Source organism: Scyliorhinus canicula, chromosome 26 (assembly GCF_902713615.1).
Source record: "Scyliorhinus canicula chromosome 26, sScyCan1.1, whole genome shotgun sequence".
NCBI classification, from domain to species: Eukaryota; Metazoa; Chordata; class Chondrichthyes; order Carcharhiniformes; family Scyliorhinidae; genus Scyliorhinus; species Scyliorhinus canicula.
In genome coordinates, this window is record NC_052171.1 from 1,165,480 (window position 1) to 1,182,035 (window position 16,556).

Below are 16,556 nucleotides of genomic sequence, written 5' to 3' on the forward strand. Positions count from 1 at the left end.
GCATTCATGAGATGAAAATTGCATTTGTGTCACCAGCCAGCGGGAAGACCGACCTGCCATTAAGATGATTGCAACATGATTTCGGCCAGCAGGCTTCCAACTTGTTCACTGCCACTCGACTCTCTGCTCCGACCCACGACCAAATCAGCCATGGATGAGATGGGCAAATTCCATCAAATGTGACCAGAGCAGATTTGAATTGCCGAGCAAACCAAATCTCAGAGGGAAGCTTGGTTTACAGGCCATAACCTTTGTTTAATATTCTGAAAGTGAGAAGAAAACATATTTTGGTGGAATCTTTCCATTTTTCTGCAGTGTCGCAATGGTCAGGAAAGTGGTGTTGAAGCCTTATTGTTTGCCTGATAGAGTCTGCCCTGCCAGAAACTTTGTTTTTTAAAGATCAGGGCACTATTTTTAAAAGCCACCTCAATACAAAAAAGTCTTGTCCACGTACTGCCGGACATGACCCTCCCCCCGCCCCCGAGCAATGCACTCTTCTGAGCTCCTCTGGTGATTTCTGCCTGCCAGGTGCACGCAGTGGGAGACCTGTTGTAATTCATGTTGGCATGCCCTCACACGATGTGAATGGATCTTGTAGCAGGGGGATTATAAGCATAGTGGCCTGATACTCTGATACAAATTTATTGGAATGGGGTTACCACTGTTAAACGTCTGGATTTTCCTTCCGTCACTGGTGAGGGATGGGGCTGTGGGGCAGGATGAAATGCGATTTGGTCCTCTCATGGGATTTTCCACCCCTGTTACCTATCTCACCCAACAAAAATGGGAGCGAAAATTGTCCCCCTAATCACAGCAGCAAGAAGTCTAGTAACACTTTTGGGATTTTATTGACAATAACAAAAGAAAACTTAAACACACAAGATTACTGTTACACAGTTAAAATTAGTGTTACAGAACATTCCCACCGAAAGACTCCCTACTTGGTTGACCCTCAAGTAAACGTTTTCCATGCAACACTCCCTTATTGACCTTTAACTATAAAAATCCAGTCATATTACCCAAGGCAAACATGTGCGCATCCAAAAAACCTTCAGAGACTCAACTGCATTTTTGCAGCCCAGCCATTTCCTGCTTGACTGGATGGATGATTCAAACTGCACCTTCTCCCTGCCCAGAGCTGTTTCTCAAAGATCTTCCTTACAGAGCCAACCCCGAAGCTCTGCACAGTAACTAGAAAATAACTTTTCCCCTTTCATCATAGGTTCCATTGTTCTCACAACTCTTTGAGACTTAAGTTGGTCTAAATATTAAATCTTTCATGTTTCTAGTTTCTCTCTGCTTTTGAGCCAGTAGAATGTAATAAATGCTCTTCTATTTACCCTTGGAACTCCTGTAAGATACAACATATTTCTTATCACCTTTGACTTCCCTTTGATATTCAGAAAAACTCTCAAGTTATGTAAAAATTTAAATGTTAGGTCCAACCTAGGTATTGTATCTCAAACCCAATACGATATCTTATTAGCACAAACTGAACCCTCACAGTGCTATATCAGGAGGAAGCTCCAGGACTTTGACCCAGCAACAGTGAAGGAACGGTGGTGATACATTTCCAAGTCAGGATGGTGAGTGGTTTGGAGGGGAATGTTCAGATGGCCATATCCCCATGTGTCTGCTGTCCTGTTGATCTACCCCTCTGACCTGTCACCCGGTGCCTTGATGGCCACATGGGTGTAGTTGATGATGCCTGGTACTTGTTGGAAACTGATGATTGTGGCAAATTAAAGTGCCCTCTGAGTCTAGAAGGATCCATCATTGTGGAATTTGACTTCCCTTTCCAAGGCGGGATACTGTGTCAATCGTGATGTTGCTGACTGTGAGATGATGTTGAGGTCTGCCGCAAAAGCCCCAAAATGATGCAAAGAAATCCAAGATCACAGTTGTCTTTATTGGTACTGGTAGGGCCTGGCATTGAGTGGAATGAGGTGAGCGCTCCTAATTGAGGGCACAAATGTCTGTGAACATCTCCCTTGAGTCGCAGTCTCCTTTGCCAATGCCGCTGAGGTAGCTTCGTCTGTTCTGGTGTATCCTGCCTCTGAGTCTTCTCTCCTCCTCCGTGGCTCTGCACTCCTGCTGCCCAGGGATCCTTGTTGCTTGTGCAGCTGCCGCTATGATGTCTCAACAGCCTCTCATTGTGATGGAACCAACCTAATTTTCAGATGTACCCTCCCTGTTGCCCGAGCAGCATGGCTCAATGCCCCAATACACTGCTCACAACTCTGAGGTGGCCAAACGTCACCTGCAATTCCACTGTCCCTCATCAGCTGAGGGTCAGGATTGCTGCTTGCAAACTTTCCCTCTGCGCAAAATGGTGAAGGGTGAAAATGGACGCAGAATTTCAAATAATCTGATTCGGAGGCCATTCTGTACCGATTCTTGGCAAGAAAATTCCAACCAAAATGTTTCTTTTATAGTTGAGACTCTATTGTTTCATTCACCTTTGCACAAAAAATATGAATCGAATTATTGTTTGTCATTTTGTCTTGAAGCTCCACAGATGCTGACTTGAATGACTTGAAAGGGAGGTCAAGAACCCAGACACTTCTGCCAGAGATTGTCCAACCTTCACCATTGTGATCATTTTTGTCTCTTTACGTGTAAATCAATCTTATGACAACAGAATAAAGAAAAGCTTTAAGGAGAAACCTTTGGCTGTTTGGAACACTTTCTCACTATTGACCCAAGTCCACAACTGTCACATTAGATGAAAGCAGAACGAAGGGACCACTAAGACCAGTAGCTGAAGTAATTGAGCACCACTATACCGAACAAGACAGAAGCACTGCATTTCATCCCCTGATAATAAATCAATGACGCTTGTCATCTCTTAAGGTAATAGAGCCCAAACTGCACAGTTGAAGAGCCAGCCTTGAGCTGTTGACAAGATCCAGCTGCTTCAATCATTGGCATCCAGGTCAGCAATCAGACCAATGGTTATACCTTGGAATTCCTCATTATCTCTCTTCGTGGAAGCCATTAAAGGAGCAGCTGGAAAGGTTATAAAGCAATGTAGGTGGGACAGATGTGACTGCACTAAGTTGCAACTTTGAGTAGCAGAGACAAGGTAATGCGATACTGTTAAGTAGTACAAGGCCAAACATAAGAGATTACCACAACACTAATGAGTGTTCAGGACAGACATTTAAAAAAATATATAATTCCTGCAGCTGTGCAGGCTCAATAGTTTGGATATTTGTCGGATTCATTCTGTCTCCTTTCCATCCTTTGCTTTTTTTTCTTCTCTGGATTGTTCCTCAGTGTATTTATCTGCAATGTAATTCCAGATATTATTGAAGTGTAAAATTTGGAAGGAATGTGGAGACCATCGGTAGTAATTTTGCTTCATCTGTGGCTCTCAGCAAATTTGCTGCTCCTTGTGCTCTTTGTATGCAGAAGTAACCCACCCTCCAAACAACAAGTGAAATGGCTTGATGAAAATGCAACTATTTAATGTAACATTTGGCCCCATGGATTTTGCCTTATTGTCCAGAGTTGCCTGGGACAACAGGGTCAGCAATGCTGCCTGGGAAGCAGCGGCCGTCAGTTTGGGCAGCATGACCAGTTGGACTGCCGTAAGTAATCCAACAACCTCCACCAAGTTGCAAGAGTAAATAAGTTACCAGCTCTCTCCTGGCATCAGTTACCACCGCCCCCCCCCCCTCCCAACCCCCATCACAACCTTCCCCACACCCAATCGTCGTGCTTGTTCCTCAGCACTCCCGGCACTCGCCAGCACAACCCCTGCCCGTCCAGATGTGGTATCCACACAGGTCACCTGTCATTGATCCCACCCTCCCTCTATCCATCAAGCATGCGGCTATTTGCCCCCGCAGGAGAAGATCAGCCCATAATAGGTGTGAAAGGGCCAAGAAGGGGGGCGGTGAGATCCGAGTCCTCACCCCGTATGAAGAACAGGCCCTGGAGGTCGTAGAGTTGGCAGAGGAGAGAGCAGTCACCGACAACAAGATTGGCTGCACTGCAGAGATGAGGATCCACTGCTCATTCACTCAGATGAGGGAGCAAGGAGGAGAACGGTGGGGCTGAGGAGGAATGAGGGCAAAGGGGGGGGGGACAGTGAGCTGACTGACAATGCCTTGTCCTATAAGAATAGGGTGACGATGAGGGCCTCCCTGCTCCTCCGAGCATGACGGATTCTCGCCGTCACCTGTCCTCCATTCTCTGGCTCCTTCTGCGGATCTTCGCTGGGCTCGTCCACCATCCCCTCTTTAGATGAGGCTGCATGTCCCTCCTCCTTCTTCACTATGTCCCCCACTGCTGTGCCAGTTGTGGAGGACTCAGCAAACCACCACAAAGCAGGAGACCCTCTGGAGGGTGTACTGCAGTGCACTACCACAGTGGTTCAGGCATTGGAACCGTATTTTCAGTAGTCCGAACCACTGCTCAATGACAGCACGAGTGGTATCAGCCAGGAGGTCCCCCAAGAGCCAACGAGTCATCTTGGGGTGGTCCTCGAAGACACCAAGTATGTCCCAGGACTGAGCTGTCATGCATGCTCCCTGGGAACCGTGCACACATGTGTATGATTCTGAGGTGGTGGTTGCACATAAGTTCAACATTCAGAGACTGGATGTCACGCATGCACTTGTGGGCTGTAGCTTGGGAAATGCTGCACAAATAGCCGCTCTAGCCCTGGAATGGACCAGTTACATAAAGGTTCAAGGCCACGGTGACCATCACCGGGAGCCGGTGTCCTCCTCCTCCTCAGGGTGACAAGTCCACAAAGATATGGCACGGGTGCTGCACTTCTGCAACACATGCTGTCCGCCATCTCCTCAAAAGATGACAACGCCTGTACACGGGCCGTCCATCCCTCTCTGGGTTCCTCCTTGGTCTGATGGCGACCACATCTTTAGGATGTGCGGCTGCCCCCTGCACCTGGGGTGCAGCCTCCAGCCTGCGACAGCCCTGCTGCCTTCTCTGGCATCCGGCCACCTGGGCTGCCACCAGCACTGTGAGGGAATCCTCTGCATGATCGATGCCGCCACCCATTTTGGTATCTGTAAGGAATTAGAGAAAGATGAGTTAGGGTTTCCACCCCGGACCCTCAAATCCCACATTCCTCCACCATCCTTGCACGTCCCACCTTCTCACAGAGTGCCATCCAATGAGCCGGTTGTGCTGGAAATCCTCGCTCAACACACTCACCCGAGGCCACAGCAGTCGCCCCTCGACTCCTGCCGGGAACATTAGGAAGACCGTGTTCAGGTGCCCTCTCTTGATCCACACAGTATATCCCAGTGCTGCGCTTGAGTGTTTGATTATTGGCGGCTCCTTCTCTGGTGCTGATGTTTCTGGAGGTCAGGCAAACTGTTCAGACCTCAAAGTTTGAAATAATTGAAATATGATGCAATAATCATCATCTGACACATTGCACCTGCACCAACGAGAATGCACTTGAGAATATTTTGCTTATTAAACAATCAACAGTACCTTTATACAAAAAGGTAAAAATAAATGACTTAACAGTCGATACATCACACTCACCATTAACCAACAGGGAAAAGGCACTGTGCCATACCCACAAACATCTTTTCTCCACATAAGGGGCAGCATTCTCCCCTACCCGGCGTGACGGAGGGTGCCGGAGTAGGGGAGTGGCGCCAACCACTCAGGGGTCACGCCTCCCCAAAGGTGGGGAATTCTCCGCACCTTTAGGGGCCAAGCTCTCACATTTTGGGGCTAGGCCCGCGCCGGAGTGGTTGGCACCATGCCGACTGACACCAAACCGGCACCAGCGGCCTTTGACGCTCGGTGCCAGGGTTGGCCGAAAGGACTTCGCCGGTTCGCGCATGCGTGGTGGTGACGTCAGCGGTAGCTGACACAATTTGAATTGAGCAATATGGGGCGGAATTCTCGGACCCCCCGCCCCCACGGCACTGGCCCGCCCGCCGATCGGTGGGCCTGGCCACCGTGGGGGCACCCCCCGGGGTCCGATCGCCCCCCCCCAGGACCCGATCCCGCCGCCACCAGAGGTGGTTCAAACCACGGCGGCGGGATTGGCCTCTCAGCGGTGGGACTTCGGCCCATCACGGGCCGGAGAATCACCGCAGGGGGCTCGCCGATCGGCGGGGCGGGATTTTCGCCGGCCCCGGGCAATTCTCCGACACTGCGGGGGGTCGGAGAATTCCGCCCCATATTGCTCAATTCAAATTGGTGGATCATTCAATTTTTTAAAAATGTTCAAAGTGAATGAATTATCAGGCACAGATTAATTCTAAATGCTACAAGTTTGAAGCATTGTCAAATTTTGCTGACGAGGGCTGAGTTTTCTGTCAGCAGCCACTGTTTTGTGACAAAACAGATTTGTTTCACAATTGGATAACATACTCAGTTTCACCGTATTGGTCACTGTGTTTATTTAATTTTCACATAGATCCATTGAATTTTTATCCTCTGTTCCCTCCTAATCAGTGGCGGACTGGCCAGGGTGTCAGCTTGCCCGATGGCAAGTGGGCCCCTCATGAAGTGGGCCCCCTATATCAAATAAAAATGCAATAAAGAAACAAACACAGACAACTGTTTTAGTAATAAAAAGGAATAAGAAAAAAAAGAGAACAGGACACAAATAAGCAGTGCATGAAAAGGAACGAAGCAGGGGAGGTAGTGGAAGGATGTGGAATAGGGGGGCCCGGGTCGGGCATAATTAAGGAAATTCCATGTTTTCAGCAAGAGTGTGTGAATTTAAAGATAAAGTTACAATTCGTGATTTGAGATGGTCGGCAACTTCAAAGGATATCAAGCAGTAGTCTTGGTTCAGCCGGTACATCTGTCCGGGGCCCGGAGAGCCAAGAAGGGGCCCGTGAATCTCTGAAGGGCCCTTAAAAATTATAATTAATTAGATAAATAAATCTCCAACTTCTTTCCTGAGATTTGTATTCTAACTTAATAAAATATAATTGTTTTTAAAAAGAGCAATACCAAATAAGAATGCAATAAAGAAACAAACAAATAATCACTCAGTGTATGAAGGAACGAAGCAGTGTTAAACGGATGTGAAAAGGAGTGGAGGGAGGGGTCGGACATAGTTGGAAATCCACGTTTTCAGCAAGAGTGTGTGAATTTAAAGATAAAGTTACAGTTCGTGATTTGAGATGGTCGGCAACTTGAAAGGATATCAAGCAGTACGTAGGGTCGTGAGGTCACCGAAAAGGAGAAGCGGTACCTTTGACCGTGAATCATGAGGTCAAAGATATTGAAGTGATAAGCCATGATCGGTAAACTCAAAGGGTTGCGACTTGTAACACTACACTGGTATCAAACTGGACATGTTAACTTTGGTCGTGGGACCATTCTTAATATCTTACTATAGTCGGACCAAACTTCTAAGTTTCAACAGTTGTTTCAGTTGCTTGCTGGTCTGAACACTGGACAGTGGATTGTCTCCTCTTCTGAAGCTGCATAGGCCACAGTAGTACAGTAGTCCCCCTTTATAACGCGGGTGTTGGGGTCCAAGACAGCCACCCGCGTTGTATCCGAGCCGCGGATATCCACGATGGGGGTTTTAAATTTATTTTAAAATCTATGCTAGCGCTTCCCATTGTGAGTCTACGGGGGGCGGGGGGAGAGGTCAGACCCCCGTAGACTCACAATGGGAAGTGCTAGCATAGATTTTTAAATAAATTTAAAACCCCCATCGTGGATCCAATTAAAACAGTGTCAATTTCAGCGGCCGGCTCACTTTGATCCGGAGAGGGAAGCTGCTCTCTCACTGAAACAATCAGCCGGCCGCTGAAATTGACACTGCCCGCTGCTCTCTCCCTCCAATCCAACTTTTAAGTTTTAATGTTTCTGATTGGAGGGAGAGAGCAGCCGGCAGTGTCAATTTCAGCGGACGGCTCACTTTGATCCAGAGAGGGAAGCTGCTCTCTCACTGAAGCAATCAGCCGGCCGCTGAAATTGACACTGCCCGCTGCTCTCTCCCTCCAATCAGAAACATTAAAACTTAAAAGTTGGATTGGAGGGAGAGAGCAGTGGGCAGTGTCAATTTCAGCGGCCGGCTGATTGCTTCAGTGAGAGAGCAGCTTCCCTCTCCGGATCAAAGTGAGCCGGCCGCTGAAATTGACACAACTGACAGTTGGGGTCCATAAGCCCCCCCGCGGTATATCGCGAACCGCGGTATTGTGGAGCGCGGTATAACGGGGGACTACTGTATTGACTAATGAACATAGCCTATTGAAGTGTAAGTAAGTTATTTTATATTTTTTATCAAGTAGGGGTTTATCTGGCGTTCCTTCAAGTTATTCTTGCAATCATCAATATTCATTTTTCCCAATGTGGGCTATTTTTAATTAAGTTTTTATTTCAGGAATATTACCCCTACCAGCATGGAAAAGAAAAAGCATAAATCTGGGTCACTAAAACGCAAAGAACAAAAAGAAGCAGAAAGGAAGGAATCAGCCAAGCGATGCAGGCCTATTACAGAGTTTATAATACCACAAGCACAATCCACATCAATATCCAGTTCTGCAACAAATAATCAAGAAGCAAGAAACAATGCTCATGGTGATGATTCAATGACATGTGAGTTACAAGAACAGAGAAGAGCTACTTTCAATATAGAGACAAATACAAGTGCATCCATTACTAATCAACCCAGGCCCAATATTTCTTCTGGCTTCCTTGTTCCGGTATCTGTACTGCCTGTAATTGCAACATCTGAACATATAGCTTCAACTAGTGACAGGGAATCAGATATTCCTTCAAGCATAAATTACTTGGTTTCTGAAGCACATCCTGTAAATGAACCCACGCAAGAAAATGAAAGATCAATTACTGGAATCTTCCAATATCCATCATGAGCAAAGCTAAAACAGTTTTTTGCTGAACATCCACTTCAGCCACTTGATGATCTGCCATTTGATGCTCATTTGTATGAGACGAAAATTATGAATGACTCAGTCCCAAGAAAATGGCTAACATATAACAAAGAAATTGGATGCTTATATTGTTCATACTGCTTAGCCTTTCAGTTTCCCAACACTTGTAATCCATCACCCTTTGTACGTGGCTTTAGTGACTACAGGCGTATTAGCCAGAGCTTGACTTTACATGAATCGACAACAACACATGTCAGAAATGCTCAGCAATATATCAGTGTGGTTAATGATGGCACCTTAGATAAATTTTTTGCAGCATCACTAAGTAAAAGGAAAGAAGAAGTATTGAAGCAGAGAAGTATTGTCATGAGGATTATAGACATCATAAAGATGTTAGGCAAGCAAGCACTTCCTTTTCGAGGTCACAGAAATGAATCGGCCTACACTCTAGATAATGAGGTTCTGAATTATGGCAATTTTTTAGCTACAGTGCAGTTGATGGCAAAATATGACCCCATTATGGCAGCTCACGTTTCTGCAGTGCAAAACAAGTCTAAACAAAGAATCAAACGATTAGAGCAAAAAGGAAATGCTCAAAGTAAAGGCCGTGGTGGACTTATTACATACCTGAGTAAAACAACTATAAACATGTTAATCAAAATTATGAAGAATATGATACAAGAAAGAATTAGTCATGAAGTTTCTCAAGCAAAATATTATTCTATTCAGGTTGATTCAACACAAGATAATTCATCCATCGATCAGTTTAGCATTATTATTCGGTATGTGCTTAAAGGTATTATCTGTGAGTGACTATTTTCAGTTGTGCCAAGTAATGATGGAACAGGACAGGGACTTTTTGATCTATTGATTGAAACATTACAGTATCTTAAAATTGACCCCCAAAAATGTTTATCTGATAGCACAGATGGCGCTGCAAGCTACCATGGCCAGTATAATGGTTTACAAAGTAAAATTGCTGATGTGGCTGATCAACATGTTCATATATGGTGCTATGCCCATGTCTTGAATTTGGTGATAACTGTGTGTCTGCAGTTTCTTTTTTCAATTTGCTCCAGAATATAGCAACTTTTGTGAAAGCATCATACAAGAGAATGGTTATATCGATAGAAGTTGTTGGAAAACATCTAGGACAAGAAAAAAATGAAACAATTAAAGCTAATTGGTGAGACCAGATGGTCAGGAAAATCCAATGCAGCAACAACTATATTTGGACGTTTTGATGATGCCGCTGCCAGTACTTTCGTAAATCTATTGACATGCTTATCAATGATACAAGATTCAGAAAAGTTTGATGCAAAAACAAAACATGAAGCAAATGTTTTACTTCAAAGTCTTCTAAAGTTTGAAACCATATTGACAGCATTTACTTACTTGTATATATTTGAAACTACAACCCCGTTATCAAGTTATCTACAGACAAGTGGATTAGATATGTTTACTGCATGGAGTTTGGTAGATTCAGCTACAACAAAGTTGAAGGAACAGACAAGAACATTTGATAACGTTCACAGCAAGGTTTTGGAATTTGTAAATAAATGTAATGACAGGTTTTCACAGATGAATATGGATGAAAATCAAACATTGAAAATTGATGCGTTGGAAACAGCATTGCTAGTTAAGAGGCAGAGGAAGAAGAAAAGAATGGCAGATGAGCTTATTGATGATGAAAGAAATTCCTCAGATTCTCTAGCTGATTTTCGAGTAAATGTGTTTAACCTAATAATGGATCGCATTGTCCAGTCACTAGAATCACGCTTTGTACAACACAAACAGTTGTATAAAGATTTGTCCTGCTTGGACCCAGCAAAGTTTAAAACTATTGCAGAGAAGGGCCTTGAAGATGAAGCATTGGAAGGTATTATTAAGCTGTTTCCACAAATCAGCAAAGATCAAGCAATATTGTAATTGTTTTCTTTTGCTTCAACTTTGATGTATTAAAGCTATTGCTTAATGATGGTGAGAATATGGATTCCAGTTGCAACAATTGTAAAATTTGCAGCACTTGCCCATCGTGTGTACTAAAAATTCTGGCATCCAACAGACTTCATGACAAGGCATATGATAACCTTTATGAACTTTATAAAGTAATCTGCACACTATCAGTTACTCAAGTCCAATGTGAGAGGACATTTTCAAAGCTAAAGATCATAAAGACAAGATTAAGAAATTCGCTGTCTGAGGAGAATTTGGAATCATACATGTTGCTATCCATTGAAAAGGAATTGTTAGATGAATTGGATGCAGAAGCAATTATTGGCAGATTTGCACAATCATCTAGCGAACACAAACAATTGCTCTTAATATAGTGGACTGCATGCAATGCTCTATTGTGCTTTTGAACTATCTGTTAATGTGTAAATTGTGCAGTAAACTATTTAAAAATATCAACGAATTACATAACATACAAAAATAATTAAAAAATTCAATTATAACATTCTGTATTTACATTTGGTATCTACTGCCAGTAATATGTACAGTACATGTACACTGTAATTACTAAGAAATACACATTTTGTCCACAAAAATTTTAATTGTACCCTTTTCTCCATATGTATTTTTTGAAAATTTTATTTATTCGTTATGAAAATTAAATGATAGCATTGTAGTTGTGGGTGGGCCCCCTTTGTCTCCTGGCAACCAATATTTTTAGACCCAGTCCGCCACTTCTCCTAATAATCTGTAACGTGGACTTTTGCTGGGTTCTCTAATACCACAATCAAGTGGGCACTCCCCAAGTGTGCATCTTGGCACTTAGCATTGGTGGTCCACTTCTCCTTGAGAGGTATCACAGCTGAGATCAGACCAGTTCTTGTCCTAAACACACATCTATACTTCCTGGTGCAGCCATCAACTGGAGATCTGCTGCAGTAGCCTGTATTAGGGGCTGGTTTAGCTCACTGAGTTAAATCGCTGGCTTTTAAAGCAGACCAAGCAGGCCAGCAGCACGGTTCGATTCCCGTACCAGCCTCCCCGGACAGGCGCCGGAATGTGGCGACTAGGGGCTTTTCACAGTCACTTCATTGAAGCCTACTCGTGACAATAAGCGATTTTCATTTTCATTTTCATGAATTTATTGCCCTATCCTATATTGTCATGAGTAGGCTTACACTGACACTGCAATGAAGTTACTGTGAAAAGCCCCTAGTCGCTACACTCCGGCGCCTGTTCAGGTATACTGAGGGAGAATTCAGAATTGACAATTCACCTAACGAGCACGTCTTTCGGGACCACCCGGAGGAAACCCCCGCAGACACAGGGAGAATGTGCAGACTCTGCACAGACAGTGACCCAAGCTGGAATAGAACCTGGGACCCTGGCACTGTGAAGCAACAGTGCTAACTACTGTGCTAACTCACAAGGTAACTACATTCCTTTGTCTCATCCATCTTGGGTTGCACTGGGCTATTTGTGAAGGTTAGATGGAAAATTTTATTTCTACACCACTGAAAGTATAGAAAATGGTACAAACTAGGAATAAATGTGCAGACCTCGATACTGCCCACAAGTTTTGCCACCCATCTGCCATCATGATGACCTTTTGAGTCTGAATTCCTGATGTGTGTTCCATGCTTTATCCTTGGCATAATCAGTTGTAAAATCTCAGTTCTTGGGATTACAAGGACAAACAACATCATGAATCAATTTCTCTGTGCACTAACACAATATAATTTGGTGTAATTTCTATGATTCAATCATTGAGACATTGGAAGGAAAGGAAAAGGTGAGCACCAATGGAAAAATGAATGGGAAACAAAGAAATTAGGGAGCAGCAAAACACTTCACGAAAAACACTTGAAGAAGCCTTTCAAAAACAAGGAAAGTGACGAGTGTACGTTCACCACAACGAGGAGGGGCTTGGTGCAGACTGAGAGGGAGTGGCTGGAAGAACAATGTAGGAACGGAGTGGTCGGGAAATAACAGATAATTTACTGAAGGAATAGTGTGTGGCGACATATGGCTGGAGGTGGTTGCAGTGATTGGGTGGGACAAGGCCATGGAGTATTGTCAAAGAGAAGCCGCCCCACAACACTGCCCTCAAAATATAATTGTGTGGGAGATCAGTCACCAGGACAGCCGTGATGCTCCATTATTCATCCTTTGTTTGCAAAGCGCTATATAATTGCTGGTGTAATTGGCTCAGCATGTGGAAGGGCTTGCGCAATTACCAAGCATTAAGATCGTGTAATTTATTGACTGTCAGACAAGAACAACAGTTTAATTACCAGGGCTTGCAGTGATTAAACAGGCCACAAAAACACAATCAGAGGCAGCAATTTCTTTGTGACTAGTGTTAAGATGAAACGAGACATTAATAATTTAGTGGTTTTAATTGACTCAATGAGAGGATTCAGATGTCGAGAGCAACGTGGAATTATTAATTTAAACACATCCTGATCTCTTTTGTACTTATGCTTTCCATGTCTGAATCTGAATGCTCGAATGTTAGAACAAAGCATTTGCTTGTCTCCATGACAAGTTTTAACTTTCCATCAACCAATTCAGACTTGAATCCTGCAAAGATTAAATCTGGGAAGATTTTTGCTGCAGCTCTTACATTTATAGATGTTTCATTTCAAAGTACATCCAGTCTTCAATGGCGCTATTTGATTGACCATCCTCATCATCTTTCTCCTTTGTATTGTCTTCATGTTGAAATCAGGGTTCAGACCATTCCACTTCCAACCCATTCTTATTCAGCTGATGGGGGGGAGCAGATTTAGGACTGAGTTGAGAAGGAACATTTTCACCCAAAGGGTTTCCTTCCATGGCCCTTCCTTTGTTCAACAATCTACAGGCTTTGAAAACTTAGAGATGATTCCTTGATTTAGTTTGCTTTCACTCCTACTCCTTTTAACTTTCATGCAGTCTTCCAAAATAGACTCTTTACTTGCATATCCTGAACTTTTCTTAAATTGAGGGGTAGGTTTCTCCCAATATTCCAAGATGACTCCCTCTTTCAACATCATCTCCTTCAAGGAAAGGTTACTCTTCACATGTTGGGTTTCCATGACAGCAAACACACCAATATTTTCTACTATACAACATCTGGAGAGAGTTACTCAACTGAGAATATCAAAACTGAATTGAAGAAATTTAAGGAAACATTAAACAGGCTCAGTTCACAGGGCTTTATGAGTAAAACAAAGCTGTCTCTTTTTATTTTATTGTCGGCTATTTGCATGGTTAATCCCAGAGTTAACAGTTCAAATTATTTCTGGGGTAAAGAAGAGTTTATGCTGATTGAAAACCATCACATTTGAGGCTTTCAGCCCTTGCACCTTTCATCTGTGGCAGAGTTCTTACTCCATTCGTTTCTTGACCTGGCTGGAACATGGTCCCCAAGTTGTAGAGTCCATCTGGGAGGATTTTGATTCCAACGACTGGCTCCCAGAATCTTGATATTACAGGCAAACCTTTCCTGCCTTGTTCCACCTGCCCAGAGGTTTACCTGCAAACCCAGGATTAACGGCCACAAATATTCCAGTGACCTATGAGAATTAAAGTAGCCAGCAAGTCACAATTGTTATGGGCCAGGGTTTAGACAACCACAAAGTGTATCATGGCGTTCACCTGACTCACAACTTTTAATAGATTGTGGTATGGGGAGCACACGGCCCACTCTACAGGTGTGGTACAGCAGAAATGGAAAGGTATTTTTTAAAGTAAAACAATGTTTATTCTATGAACTCAAGTTAACCTTTTTAAAACATACAGTGAACGTCTTAGCAACCATCAATTCAAATACAACCCAAAAGAATAAAACACGAAGTAATCCTTAAGCTGTCCTTTTAACATCCATAAGACTTAAAAAAAGAACTATTAACAGAAGCACATCAGGTTAAAGTCACTACTGAGAGCAGTTATTAGTTTTAAATCACCAAAGGATCGATTTACAGCCTTTAGATTACAGAGAGAGAGACTCATACACCTTCTGGCTGTGACTGCAGCTATCCATCTCTGAAATCAAAACTAAAACACACCCTGCAGCAAACAGACTAAAACGAAAGTAAAAAGCTGACAGACAGCCCAGCTCCACCCACTCTGACATCACTACAGTAGTAAACATCCATTTCTGAAAGGTACTCTCACTACAGATACTTATATACACACCCATTTATAAACACCCATTTCTTAAAGGTACTCTCACATGACACAGTACACTGTCAAATGTTATCTAGTAAAAGCCATCTTTAATGACATAAGTCACCTCTCCTTCTCGCATGATTTCCTCTTCTCGGCAGAGTTTTCTTCAGTTCTCACTGGCTGCAGTGCACCTGCCACAAACTCTCATTCTTATAGTTCTTGCCAATCAGGGTGTGGGTAAAAGTTAGGAGAGGCCCCAATTTTGTCCAATCAGGCCTCAAGGAAGGACAATTTTTCAGTCGCCATTCAGCTTCTTTGTGATGTTAAAACCAGATGCAATTATTTTGGTATTTTATGGATGACTGGTATGCGTAGACCTTGGTTGGGTGCAGACCCTATCCTGTCCTGCCTTTTTTAGCTGCCTCAGCAGTTTATTTTTTAACCATTTAATATCCGTTGTTAGTTTCACAGAATTTTCATACTTTTTGTCTTCATGGTTGATTTTTCAAATCAGTCCTTCAAGGAGCAAAGCTTCCTGAACCCTCCAATGATTTTATTTAGCACTGGCTTTTCAGTTTAAATTAAATGTTCAAATATCCAAAAGGTATTTGTTGTGTATATATATATATATATATATATATATGTTATTCTAAATAAATGTTATTTCTTTCTATCCTTAAACTCGTACTGGATTATTTGTGGCCCTCACAAAACTGGCCACGAGGGTTAAAGTGGATAGCTGTCTACGCTGCTGAAGCCACCTCCCTGGATTTTTGTTGGATACAGGTTGGAAGTTTTTTTCTGTTACACCATGCCTCTTTATGGACGTTTGGATGTATTTGATACAGCGCTGGAAAGTTGGAACCAGTATGCACAACGGATGCATTACTATTTCTGGGCAAACAACATCACCGAAAACGAGCGCCAGGTGGTCATTTTGCTCACCGCCTGCATACATTTGGGGTGATTAGGAGCCTTATGTACCCAGCTGCGTCGAACACCAAGGTGTTTGATGAACTTGTGAACTTAGTGGGACAACATTTTAACCCAACCCCGTCCACTTTAGTCCAGCGTTACCGGTTTAATACAGGTATTATTCTATCCAGGCTACGCAGGTTTGCGGAGTACTGTGACTCTGGTGAGACCTTGTCAGAAATGTTACGCAACCGTTTGGTTTGCGGTATTAACAATGGAGACACCCAAAGTTGTTAGCTGAACCAACATTGATTTTTCAACAGGCCATTCAAATAGTATTGTCCCGAGAGAGCGCAGAACGGGGAGTGCAAGAGCTACAGGGAATGGAAAAAATGAAATGAAACGAAAATGAAATGAAAATCGCTTATTGTCACGAGTAGGCTTCAAATGAAGTTACTGTGAAAAGCCCCTAGTCGCCACATTCTGGCGCCTGTTCGGGGAGGCTGTTACGGGAATCGAACCGTGCTGCTGGCTTGCCTTGGTCTGCTTTCAAAGCCAGCGATTTAGCCCAGTGAGCTAGACAGCCCCTGGTGCACGCTTTGGGTGCAACCCCTTCTGTCCAAAAGCGTCTCCCCGCACCCCTGCAGTAACTTGGGCGGGGCGGCGTCCAGATCG